This window comes from Micromys minutus (genome assembly GCF_963924665.1).
Source record: "Micromys minutus genome assembly, chromosome: 32".
Lineage (NCBI taxonomy): Eukaryota > Metazoa > Chordata > Mammalia > Rodentia > Muridae > Micromys > Micromys minutus.
The window spans coordinates 25,331,171-25,342,993 of NC_137967.1; positions in this window are offsets into that span (position 1 = coordinate 25,331,171).

An 11,823-nucleotide genomic window follows, 5' to 3' on the forward strand; every position below is an offset into this window, starting at 1 on the left:
GTAAGGTAAAGGACACTGTCAAGAGGGCAGTACAGGAACTAACAGATTGGGAAAAGATCTTTAGCAATCCTACATTTGATTGAGGGTTAATATCCAATATATACAAATAACTCAAGAAATTATACTCCACAGAATCAAAGAATCCTATTAAAAATGGGGTACAGAACTAAAAGAATTTTTAGCTGAAGAATATCAAATGGCTGAGAATCACCTAAAGAAATTCTCAACAGCCTTAGTCATCAGAAAAATGCAAATCAAAACACCCTGAGATTCCACCTCACACAAGTGAGAATGGCTATGATTAAAAACTCAGGTGACAGTAGATGCTGGCAAGGATTTGGAGAAAGAAGAACCCTCCTCCACTGTTGGTGGGGTTGTAAACTGGTACCACCACTCTGGAAATCAGTCTGGCAGTTCCTCGGAAAGCTGAGGATCCAGCTATTCCACTCCAGGGTATATACCTCAAAGATGCTCCAACATATAACAATGACACATGCTCCACCATGTTCATAGTAGCCTTATTTATAATAGTCAGAATCTGGAAAGAACCCAAATGTCCTTCAACAGAAGAATGGATACAGAAATTGTGGTACATTTACACAATACTCTAGTATTACTCAGCTATTAGAAACAATGACTTCATTACATTCCTAGGCAAATGAATGGAATTAGAAGCAAACATCCTGAGTGAGGTAACCCAGTCACAAAAGAATACACATGGCATGCACTCAGTGATAAGTGGATATTAGCCCCTTAAAAGCTCCGAATACCCAAGAAACAATTCACAGAAATTGTAAAGCTCAAAAAGAAGGAAGGCCAGAATGTGGATGCCTTGGTCCTTCTTAGAAGGGAGAGAAAAACATTCTTGGGAGGAAATACAAGGTCAAATAGAAGAATAGCAACTGAAGAAAATATCATCCAGAGGCTGCCTCACATGGGGATCCAACCCATATGCAGCCACCAAACCCAAGCACTATTGCTGATGCCTAGAAGTGCTTACTGGCAGGAACCAGATAAGGATGTCTCCTCAGAGGCTCTGCCAGAGTCATGCATCTACAGTTGAAGATGATTGCAGCTAACCATCAGACTGAACATAGGTACCTTAGTGAAAGAGCTAGATAACGGACTGAAGGAGCTGAAAGGGTTTGCAACTCCATGGGAAGAACAGCATTATCAACCAAGGAAACCTTCCAGAGCACCCAGGCACTCCAATGAGCACACATGGAGAGACCCAGGGCTCCATTTGCCTATGTAGCAGAAGATAGTATTATCTGGCATCAATGGAACAAGAGGTCTTTGGTCCAGTAAGGAGTGTTTTTCCGGTTTAGGAGAATGTCAAAGCACTGAGGTATAGAGGCAGGTTGGGAGAGGGAGCACCTTCCTGGAAGCAAGTGGAGGGGAATTGGGGAGGTATAACATTTTAAATGGAAATACAGAGAATATCCAATAAAAAAGAAAAGACTCTCCCTAATGTCTTCTAGCACTATAGTATGTATTTTGTTGACCTCCTAATTTTATAAATTAACTTTCCTTTGATTCCATTTTATGGTGTTTACCTTCAGTTTTGTTTTAAAAGTTGGCTTAAATTTATATAAAGCTCTGTGCATGCTTAAAAATTATTGCTTAAGGAGCATATGTTCAAGACAGTGTTTGTAAACTCATGTCCTATTCAGGAAAAACATATCCCATTTCCTGCCTGGCCTTTTTCTCCTTCTTTTATTGTTTTGGCAATCCCCAGTATATATCAGACTGTGTAAGGGAGACACAATGCTTTTCCTAGCACTTGACATGGGCATATCTCTGTCTGTTTCTGTGACACAGAAACAAGAAAGAGCTCTTGTCAGCGTTATCTTCAGATGAGGTAACAAACGGCCCGGCAGTTAGCAGGTCTTGAGAAGAGTCTTGACAGGTTAGCTGCTCTGGACCAATATTTCACGAGGATCACTACTGCTCATGGTCTTTAGAAACTAAGCTTTCACTGACTTTGGATGACGTAACTAGAAACTCTTCTCTAAGATCCTTTTCTGGTTCTTTTGTGTCCCGTGTGAGAGCATTATCTTCATCTTGCTTCTTTCGTTTTTGTTTTTGCTTTTACGTTATCCAGTTAGAGCTTCTTCCCCCTTTCCTTTATCATCTGAAACCTGTTGATTATTAGAAATAGGTTCCCAGGACTTGAGAAGTGAAGGTCTTTCTTCATCTACCCAGTTCCCCCACTCCTCTGCTGGAGCATTCCAGTCTAAGCCGGGGTCAGCAGAAGACAAAGCATTTAACCCAGACCATTCATCATCAATACTGGGTTGATTACAGCTGACATTTCACTGATAACCAGAAGTGGTAGTCTGAAAAACTGGCTCAGCAGTAGACCCAATGCCAGAAAATATTGAGAGATCACGTCTATTCCTTCCCCAGTCTTTCCCATTTGCATTACCATCACTGGTTACTGGAGTCCAAGAAGATGGCTGTTTTCTTCTTGTCTGCAGAGGCAGGTGGGACAGTTTCACTTCCCCTCACCTGCTCCCAACTGTGAGGTGAGTTTTACAGACTTCACTCCAGCCTTCCCCAGTAACAGTAAGATTTTTATTCTACTGTTTAAAATCCTGAATTGTAGACTCTCCTTTTCCAGACTTCAAGTTGCTAATTTGAAGATTTAGAGGAGAATCAATTGTATTCGTCTTGGAACAGGAAATGATGCAGTTGTCTTTCTCTCCCACAGTTAGCTCTGCCCCACAGTGACCAGACAGCAGCCAGGTAGGCAGACTCACTGTAAAAGGGGCTGCTTGCCCCTCCTTGCTCTCTTGCACTCTTAAGTTCTTACCCTCTTCCCTCTCTGTCTCTTCTCTCCCTACCCCCACCCCAACATGTGTTCCTGGCCAGCCCCTCCCTCCCTCTTGCTCACTCACTCTCCTACCTCCTCAATTCTTCTCTCCATACCCTAAATCAACTCTTTATACTATACCTGTTGTGTGGCTTCCCTCAGAGGGAAGGGATGCCTCTGTATAGTCCTGCAGAGGCACCTCCTTCCCCTGTACCAAACTGTGCCTTTACCAAACATATCCCTAATTTGTTTGAGCCAGAATCAATCAGCAGTTTATTGCCCTCACACTGTTTCCATTTCTCTCTGTGACTAATTTTAGTTTTCCAGGCTGCCTCAACATCATGACATGAGGTTGCTTTAGCATCCGACTTTGATTTCTTATTTTAATTTGATTTGTCATTTTTCTTTTATATCTCTGGCGTCTTCTTTGCTGTTATACTTGTGGGAGTTTTAACAACTTCACCCTCCTATACTTCCTCGGTCTGTCCATCTAGTTTGGGTTTGGCAGCCTCTTCTGGTTCTTTTGCTCCTGGCTTCTGAGATTCTTCAGTGGAGCCGGATCCTCCCGGACTGAGCCAGAGTGGATGCTTCCTCCTGCTTGCGGGCAGCTTCTTTGCTTCTGACCAGCGCGGGCGGGCGCACCAGGCCAGCTCTACATAGAAGAGCAGCAGTAACAGCAGGAGCCCGCGGGTGCCCGGCAGCATCAACCAGCCCAGGTACCCTTTAAGTCCTGCCTCAGATCCAGGGCCCCAAGAACGGGGGCTGTCTGAGAGCAACTCCCTCAGTCAGTTCTAGGCCTGCTGGGCCAGCCGGTTCTGCCAGCTCCTTGTGTCCATCTTCCCTCCAGTCAGACTCCGGAGCCTGCAGGAGTCATGGGAACCGAGAAAGGCCGCAACATCTGGGGCCTAGTGCATTATAGCAGCTCCTAACTCAGGACTTGGAAGGACTGAGTGCTCCCAGCCATCCTCAGGCTGATGCCACCAGAAGAGGGTGGCAGGGACTCTCTCCAGAGGCTGCCACCGATTGACATTGTAGTGCCAGCACCAGGCCCTGCTGTCGTCCCCTGGCAGTATATTGAAGGTTCAGGATGTGGTCTGAGCTGCCTGCAGAGGCTCGCCGGATCGCATCTATAATGGTTTTTGAAACCATCTAATATAAAGCTCTTCTTTATTCATGCCTGTGTACACCTAGATTCAACCATAGCAAAGTTCACAGCAAGCCCATTTATCATAGCTTACATGAAGAGGACCTGCCTGTCAATTGCCAATATAAATTGTTCTATACACATACAGTGGAGTTCAACAGTGACAACACAACATCTGGAACTAGACTTGAAGGATGCAGCATACACACACTTGTCACCTCTCTCTTCTCTCAATCCCCATAGTATTTGGAAGATTTCGAATAAAACTGTGGGTGTGACTATTCCAAAGTATCTTTGAGAAGGGTTTTTACTGTAATTGTGAGGGAGGTATGAAGATCCACGTGCATGTAGAAGTGTGTAGGGCAGAGAAAGAGAGTAGTGCAGTAGAGGTGATAGTACACTGAACCCGCCATGAGAAGACAGGGGCAGTGTGAGCAGGAGAAGAGGAGGGAGAGGGCAGACGGAACCAAGAGAACAATGGCACGTTTTGAGTACTGTCCCTGGTTTACTTCCAGAAATGTGGCGACTGCATTGTATATGTTTCTACTGTGCTTCTCTCATGGCTTGTGTCTAGGTCTCATGGCCTGCTCAAGTATCTCCACGGTCTGTATCCTCTACAGACACAAGATACGTGTCAAGCCTATTCATGGTGCTCAGTATTCTCTAAGGTATCCCCCTGAAGACAGAGCCACACAAACTATCCTAATCCCAGTGTGCATATTTGTTCTATCTTACTCAATCTCTTCTATACATGTAATCTTTAAAGCTACCTCAAAGGCTCAGTGCTACAGGGAGTAAGTGTATTTATATTTTTAGAAATATGCTTTGCAATATGTTTCCTGTCTGGTCTCACCAGCAATTTCAAGTCTAGTTGCAGCCTGTCTGTGGTAAGAGACAGTTCCCTCCAAATATTGTGTGAGCAAGGTCATCATGTCTTTCTTGTGTACTACCATGTCTTTGCATCTATCATGGCTTGCCAAGACAGCTATTTTATAATATCAGCCATCTTTTGGGGTGGGGGTAGCAAAAGGTTTATTCGGCTTATACCACGACATTGCTGCTCATCACCAAAGGAAGTCAGGACTTGAACTCAAGCAGGTCAGGAAGCAGAAGCTGATGCAGAGGCCATGGAGGGATGTCACTTACTGGCTTGCTTCCCTGGCTCGTGAAGCTTGCTTTATTTTTCTGGAAAATGAATCTAAAAAATTAAATAGATGTTAGAGAGGATCAGAGAAGTATAGCACTGACTAAGTATGACAGGACCCCTGCAATTATGAACTCACAACTGCTGTGGTTGCCCGCATAAGACACACAATATCAGACCAGCTTACATCCCAGCATGAGAGTAGTCCTCATGAGAATCCAGCCCTAACTGAGGATCTAGTGACAGTTCATGGCTTTAGGGCAGAGAAAGTATTTTCTATAAGAGCCTGGTGACTTGTAATTTTTAGTTGGTAAGTTTTTTTAGTCGTTCTTATTATATATAGCTTATTAATAGAAGAGAAAAAACATTTTACTGGATTAAAAGTGAAAAATGAAAGGAGAAATTTTGTGCATTTTATATTTAGAAGCTAATGCTGTGCTCAGAAAGGTTACAACTCTGACATTTACAGTTGTTGTGATTATTGGATCATCTCTTGTATGAGTAATGTGTGAAGATTTTGGCTTCACTCCTGATAAGTTAATACATCCCTATCAACTAAGAGGCAGGATTAGAGAATAGGGAAAGACTTCTGATCCTACTATGGAAGTCCTAAGAAAAAAGAGACAGAGGCAGATGAAAGGATATTGAGAGACTAAGTGGATGATTGAAAATCCATATAGAAAGCCTCTGTATGTCTCTGTGTGTTTCTTTTGGCTTATCCCTAACATATAATTACATAAATCTCAGATGTGCTAGATTGCTGACTAAAAAGTCATATATGAGATGACTCCAATTGAATATTTGATCTGAGTATTTGAAGACCCCTCAAACAATAAGATTAGTGCCATTTCTTTATGTTACAAACCAGAAGTTTATAGCAAGACCTTCTTGCTGAAAATACCATAGCCTTTGGAGATAATACATGATTAACGAAGATCCTACTGACCAAAATGATTCATTATTTCTGGATATATAAGAGAGTCCCTAAGATGCATTCACGATGTTAAAAGAAGTCATTAATAACCTTACCCAGGTATGACTAATGTGAAATATGACAGTGAACATCCTAGTAACATATTCTCATTGCACATTGGTAGCCCTGATATAAGGCTAACCAGCCACTCTCTGTTTTTTTTTGGGGGGGGCTTGCTCTCTAGTAATTATTATCAAATTGTGGTTCATGACCTTTAGAATACACACATTTCTGATGGTCTGACATGTAGAGACATTGCTCAGTAACAAAACTACCATTGCATCAACAAAAATAAACTATGGTTGAGGACTTTTTAGAACAGAGGAAAGGTGTGCTCTCCAGTGGTAATGACCCACAGATTGAAAAGGGCTACTTTTTTAAAAGTTATTTATTTTATGAAATATTATAGCTCACAAAATTTGTTACATAATAATATATGATGAATACACAATTTCTTTCTTTTTTTATTTTCTAAGAATGAATGAGGCTTCCAATTTTGGTCTTCCTTCTTTTTGAGATACACAGACCTTATGAGAATGACTACTTAACAAGTTGCCTGTGCTATAAAACAGGCCTGAAATTCATGGGGAACACACAGGTCCCATGAATACAAAAAAAAAAAAAACAAAAAACAAAAAATCCATAATTTTGCTAAGTGGACTTCATGTCAAACTACTCTCTATTTTTTTTTCAATTTTATTGGATATTCTCTGAGTTTACATTTCAAATGTTATACCATTCTTCTTGTATCTGTTGAGACCTGTTTTGTGACCAATTTTGGAGAAGGTCCCATGAGGTGCTGAGAAGAAGGTATATTCTTTTGTTTTAGGATGAAATATTCTATAGATGTCTGTTAAATCCATTTGGTTCATAACTTCTGTTAGTTTCACTGTGTCTCTGTTCATTTTCTGCATCCATGATTTGTTCATTGATGAGAGTGGGGTGTTGAAGTCTCCCACAATTATTGCATGTGGTGTAATATATGCTCTGTGCTTTAGTAGAGTTTCATTTACGAATGTGGGTGCTCTTGTATTTGGAGCATAGGTGTTTAGGATTGAGAGTTCCTCTTGATAAATTTTTCCTTTGGTGAATAAAACGTGTCATTGCTTATCTTTTTTAATTGAAAATCAATTTTATTCAATATTAGGTTGGCTACTCCAGCTTGTTTCTTGGGACCATTTGCTTGGAAAGATTTTTCCCAGCCTTTTACTCTGAAGTAGTGCCTGCCTTTGTTGCTGAGATGAGTTTCCTGTTTGCAGCAAAATGCTGGATCTTGCTTATGTATCCAGTCTGATAGTCTATGTCTTTTTATTAAAGAATTGAGGCCATTGATGTTAAGTGATATCAAGGAATAGTGACTGTTTTTTCCTGCTGTTTTTGTTGTTAGAGGAAGATTTATGTTTTTGTGTCTTTCTTTGTTGGTGTATGTTGCAAGAAGATTAGTTTCTTGATTTTTTTTTGGGGGGGGGTGAAGTTTCCCTCTTTGTGGTGGTGTTTTTCATCTATTATCCTTTGTAGGGCTAGATTTGTGGATAGATGTTGTGCAAATTTGTTTTTTTCTTTTCTGGAACATCTTGGTTTCTCCACCTACTGTGATTGAGAGTTTTGCTGAATATAGTAACCTGGGCTGAAACTTGTTTTCCCTCCTGGTCTGTATGATGTCAGTCCAGGATCTTCTAGCTTTCATAGTCTCTGTTAAAAGTTCTTGTATATTTCTGATTGTTCTGCCTTTATATGTTAGCTGTCCTTTTCCTCTCACTGCTTTTAGTATTCTTTCTTTGTTTTGAGAATTTGTTGTTTTGACTATTATGTGTCTGGAAGAATTCCTTTTCTGGTCCAGTCTATTTGGGGCTCTGTAAGCTTCTTGTATATTTGTAGTCATCTCACTTTTATTTTAGGTTAGGGAAATTTTCTTTTATAATTTTGTTGAAGATATTTACTGTGCCTTTCAGTTGATATTCTTCACCCTCTTATACACCTATTATCCTTAGGTTTGGTCTTCTCATTGTGTCCTGAATCTCCTGGATGTTTTAACTTAGAATCTTTTTAATTTTTGTATTTTCTCTGACTGCAATGTCAGTAATTTCTATGTTATTTTCTTCTTCTGAGATTCGCCCCTCCATCTCATGTATTCAGTTGGTGATATTAGCATCTATGACTCATCGCAGATGTCTTTCCTATGTTTTCCAACTTTAGGATTGTCTCTTTTAGTTTTTTCTTCATTGTTTCTATTTCTGTTTTCAGTTCCTTCAACTGCTTGGTTTTTGGGTTTTTTTTTTTTTTTTTTTTTTTTTTTTGCTTTCTTTTAGTTCTTTAAGTGATTTTTGTGCTTCCTCTTTAAGGGTTTCAATTTGTTTACGTGTCTTCTCCTGGTTTTCTTGTACTTCTTTAAGTGTGTTATTTATTCACTTCTCAAAGATCTCCATCATCATTGTGAAGTATGATTTTAAGTCTAAATATTGTTTTTCTGGTGAATTAGGATATCCATCCACTATTTTCGGTGGTGGGAGAACTGGGTACTGATGTTGCCAGGTTCTCTTTGCTTCCTTTTCTTAGAATCTTGTGCTTGCCTCTTGCCATCTTGTTATAGGTGATGCTAGGTGATCTTGTCTCTTACTGGAGCTTGTCTCTCTTTCGGGTCTGTGGGCCTGTGTTGTGCAGAGGAAGATTGTTTCTGGGTGTTCCACTCGAAGGGTAGGTTGTGAATTCTGACGGCAAAGCCCAGTCCTCACGTACCTGGGCTGGGTCTGGCCTTGAGCTAGAAGTGTGTACTTTCATGGGATACCTCTGCTTGCACCAAGAAAGTTCTGGGCGGCCTCTCCTGAGGTAAAACATGGGCAGAAGCTTCTTGAGGCTTCGCTATAAGCTTTTGTAGTAGGACATGATGAGTTTTTGAATTTCCTCTGTTTATTTTGTTATGTGTCCCTTTTAATTTCTGATTTTGTTAATTTATATACTGTATCTGTCCCCTGTGGTTAGTCTAGCTAAGGGTTTATTTTGTTAATTTTTTTTTCAATGACACTATCTCCTGGTTTTGTTCTTTTTCTTTCTTTCTTTCTTTCTTTCTTTCTTTTTTCTTTTTTTGTATAGTTCTTTTGTTTCTACTTGGTTGGTTTTGGCCCTGGGTTTGATTATTTCCTGCCATGTACTTATATTGGATGTATTTGCTTCCTTTTGTTCTAGATTTTTTAGGTGTGCTGTCAAGCTCTTGGTGTATGCTTTTTCTGGTTTCTTTTTTGAGGTGCTCAGAGATGTGAGTTTTTCTGCTCTATTCCAATACTTTGATAATTGGACCTTGGTAGTAAGCTTTAGGAGGAAAAATTTGACAAATAATAGAATAGAACTTGGGGGACTGATTTAGGGACTTAACCTAATGCTATTTGTTGGGGTCCAGGAATTGCCTCATAAACAATGCAAACGCTGATCTTTGTCATACAGGAATAGTTTATTGAGCATAGACCAGAGGACTGATCAGCTAGGATCATGGTCCATGTTCACGAACTGAACCCTGACCCCGTGTTAAGATCCTACAAGATTTTTCAGCTTCAGTTCTCAAACATTTGTGCCTATTTACTTCATCTATTGGGACTTAGGGATGGGGGTTTGCTTATGAACATATCTTTGCTGTACCTTTATCCTGGTCCCATTATATAATGTATTCAACTGTGGCAATTCATGTCCTAGCCAGGTGTCTTATCTTGCTATGAGAACAGAAAAATGACAGACTACTAAAATTATATTGATTACTTACAAAGTTTTAAAATTTATACAAGAAAAGCAGTTATCTCTTTCTAATCTTTCCATGTATTATCACCCCAATTCTTCAAATAACTACAAGAGCAACATTACTAACCTTTATATGCCTCTATATCATCTTTTAATTCACCAACCTTTGATCCCTCATCCTATCAATCCCATAATCACTTTATCCCCTCTTCTTATATTTTTTATTCCTGTCATATATAAAGTCCTATTTTTCGACCCATGCCTTTTTTCTTTAGACCATTTTAACTATCTATCCTTGATGTCCCTAACTTCACTAAATAATGCTAAATATTGCAGGAGGGTTCATGTGTCTTTTTATGATTCCAAGTTCAAGATAAAGAAACTATTTCTACAAAACTCCATGTAGAATTTTATGTTCTTTTAGGCTATATTGTATAAATCCTTTCCCATGACCCTGAAGGCTAAGCAGAGGGCTTGTTTCTTGACCTCTACCACCTCATGATAATCTCCATTCTTCATTCTGGAAACCATACCCGTTTTAATTATTATCATGTGATTAGCTTAAAGTAATGGGAGAAGTATATTGCCCAGAAAGAAAGATTGAAAGTAAAGTAATAATGACAACAGATCAACTTTGGGCAACAGCAATGATCAGCAACTTTAGGGATCTTAATGATCAATGGCCTGGCAATGTTTCAGGGGCAGGAAGTATGTCACACCTCCCTCCTATTCAGCCATTCTGTACCCAGCAGGTTCTCAATGTATGGACTTTGACCACACAGGAGTCACATGCCAGATATCCTTCATATCAGATAGTTATGAGATGATTAATAACAGAAACAAAATTAGAGTTATGAAGTAATAAAGAGATAATATAATAGTTGGATGTCCCCACAGCATGAGGAAGAGTTAATTAAGAATGCTGAAAATGACTGATCTATATTATTGGTGGGTTGGAAAAAGGCTCAACAGTGGAAAGAACTTACTGCTCTGTCCCTGACCCAGGTTTAGTTTCCAGCACACTGTCTAGAGTATCTGACAACTTCTTCTGACTTCTGTGGACACTGCATGCATATACATACAAAATACAAACAATAAATATTTTTACAAAGAATGCTTATGATTTTCCCCACATCTATACACAGACATACATACACACATGAGTGGCCTATGTGTAGAGGTCAGAGGACAACTTTTATTAGTCAGTTCTTCTTGTCAACCATGTTGATCAGAACAGTTGAACTCAGTTCATTAGCAGCAAGTGCTTTAACCCACTAAGTCTCTCATCAAAACCCTTTTCAATTTTCTAGCACTACGTAGTTAATACTGAAGAATAGTGATTGATATTATTTTTATTAGAGGTAGAATTTTGTTTATGTGCTTTTCTTCTTTTAGATTGTTTTGTAAGAAGATAATTTTCTTGCTTTTTCTAGGGTGTACTTTCCCTCCTTGTGTTGGACTTTTCCATCTACTATCCTTTGTTGGGCTGGATATTTGGACAGATACTGTGTAAATTTTTTTTCCCTGGAATATCTTCCTTTCTCCATATATGGTAATTGAGAGTTTTGTTCGATATAGTAACAAAGGCTGGACTTTGTGTTCTCTTGGGGTCTGTATGATATCTGTCCAGGATCATTCAGTCATAGTCTCTGTTGAGAAGTCTGGTGTAATTTAGATAGTTCTACCTTTATATGTTACTAGACATTTTCCCCTTACTAATTTTAATATTCTTTTTTGAATATTGATGTTTTGAATATTATGTGTCAGGAGAAATTTCTTTTTTGGCCTAATCTATTTGGAGTTATAATGATAATCTTTTTCGGGAAGTTTTTTCCTATAATTTTGTTGAAAATATTTATTGGATCTTTTAGTAGAGAATCTTTGCTCTCTCTTACAGCAATTACACTTAGGTTTTATCTTTTAATTGTGCCCTGGATTTTCTGTATGATTTGGGCTATGAGTTTTTAGTTTTTGCATTTTATCTGATTAGTGTGTCGATGTTTTCTATGGTATCTTCTGCA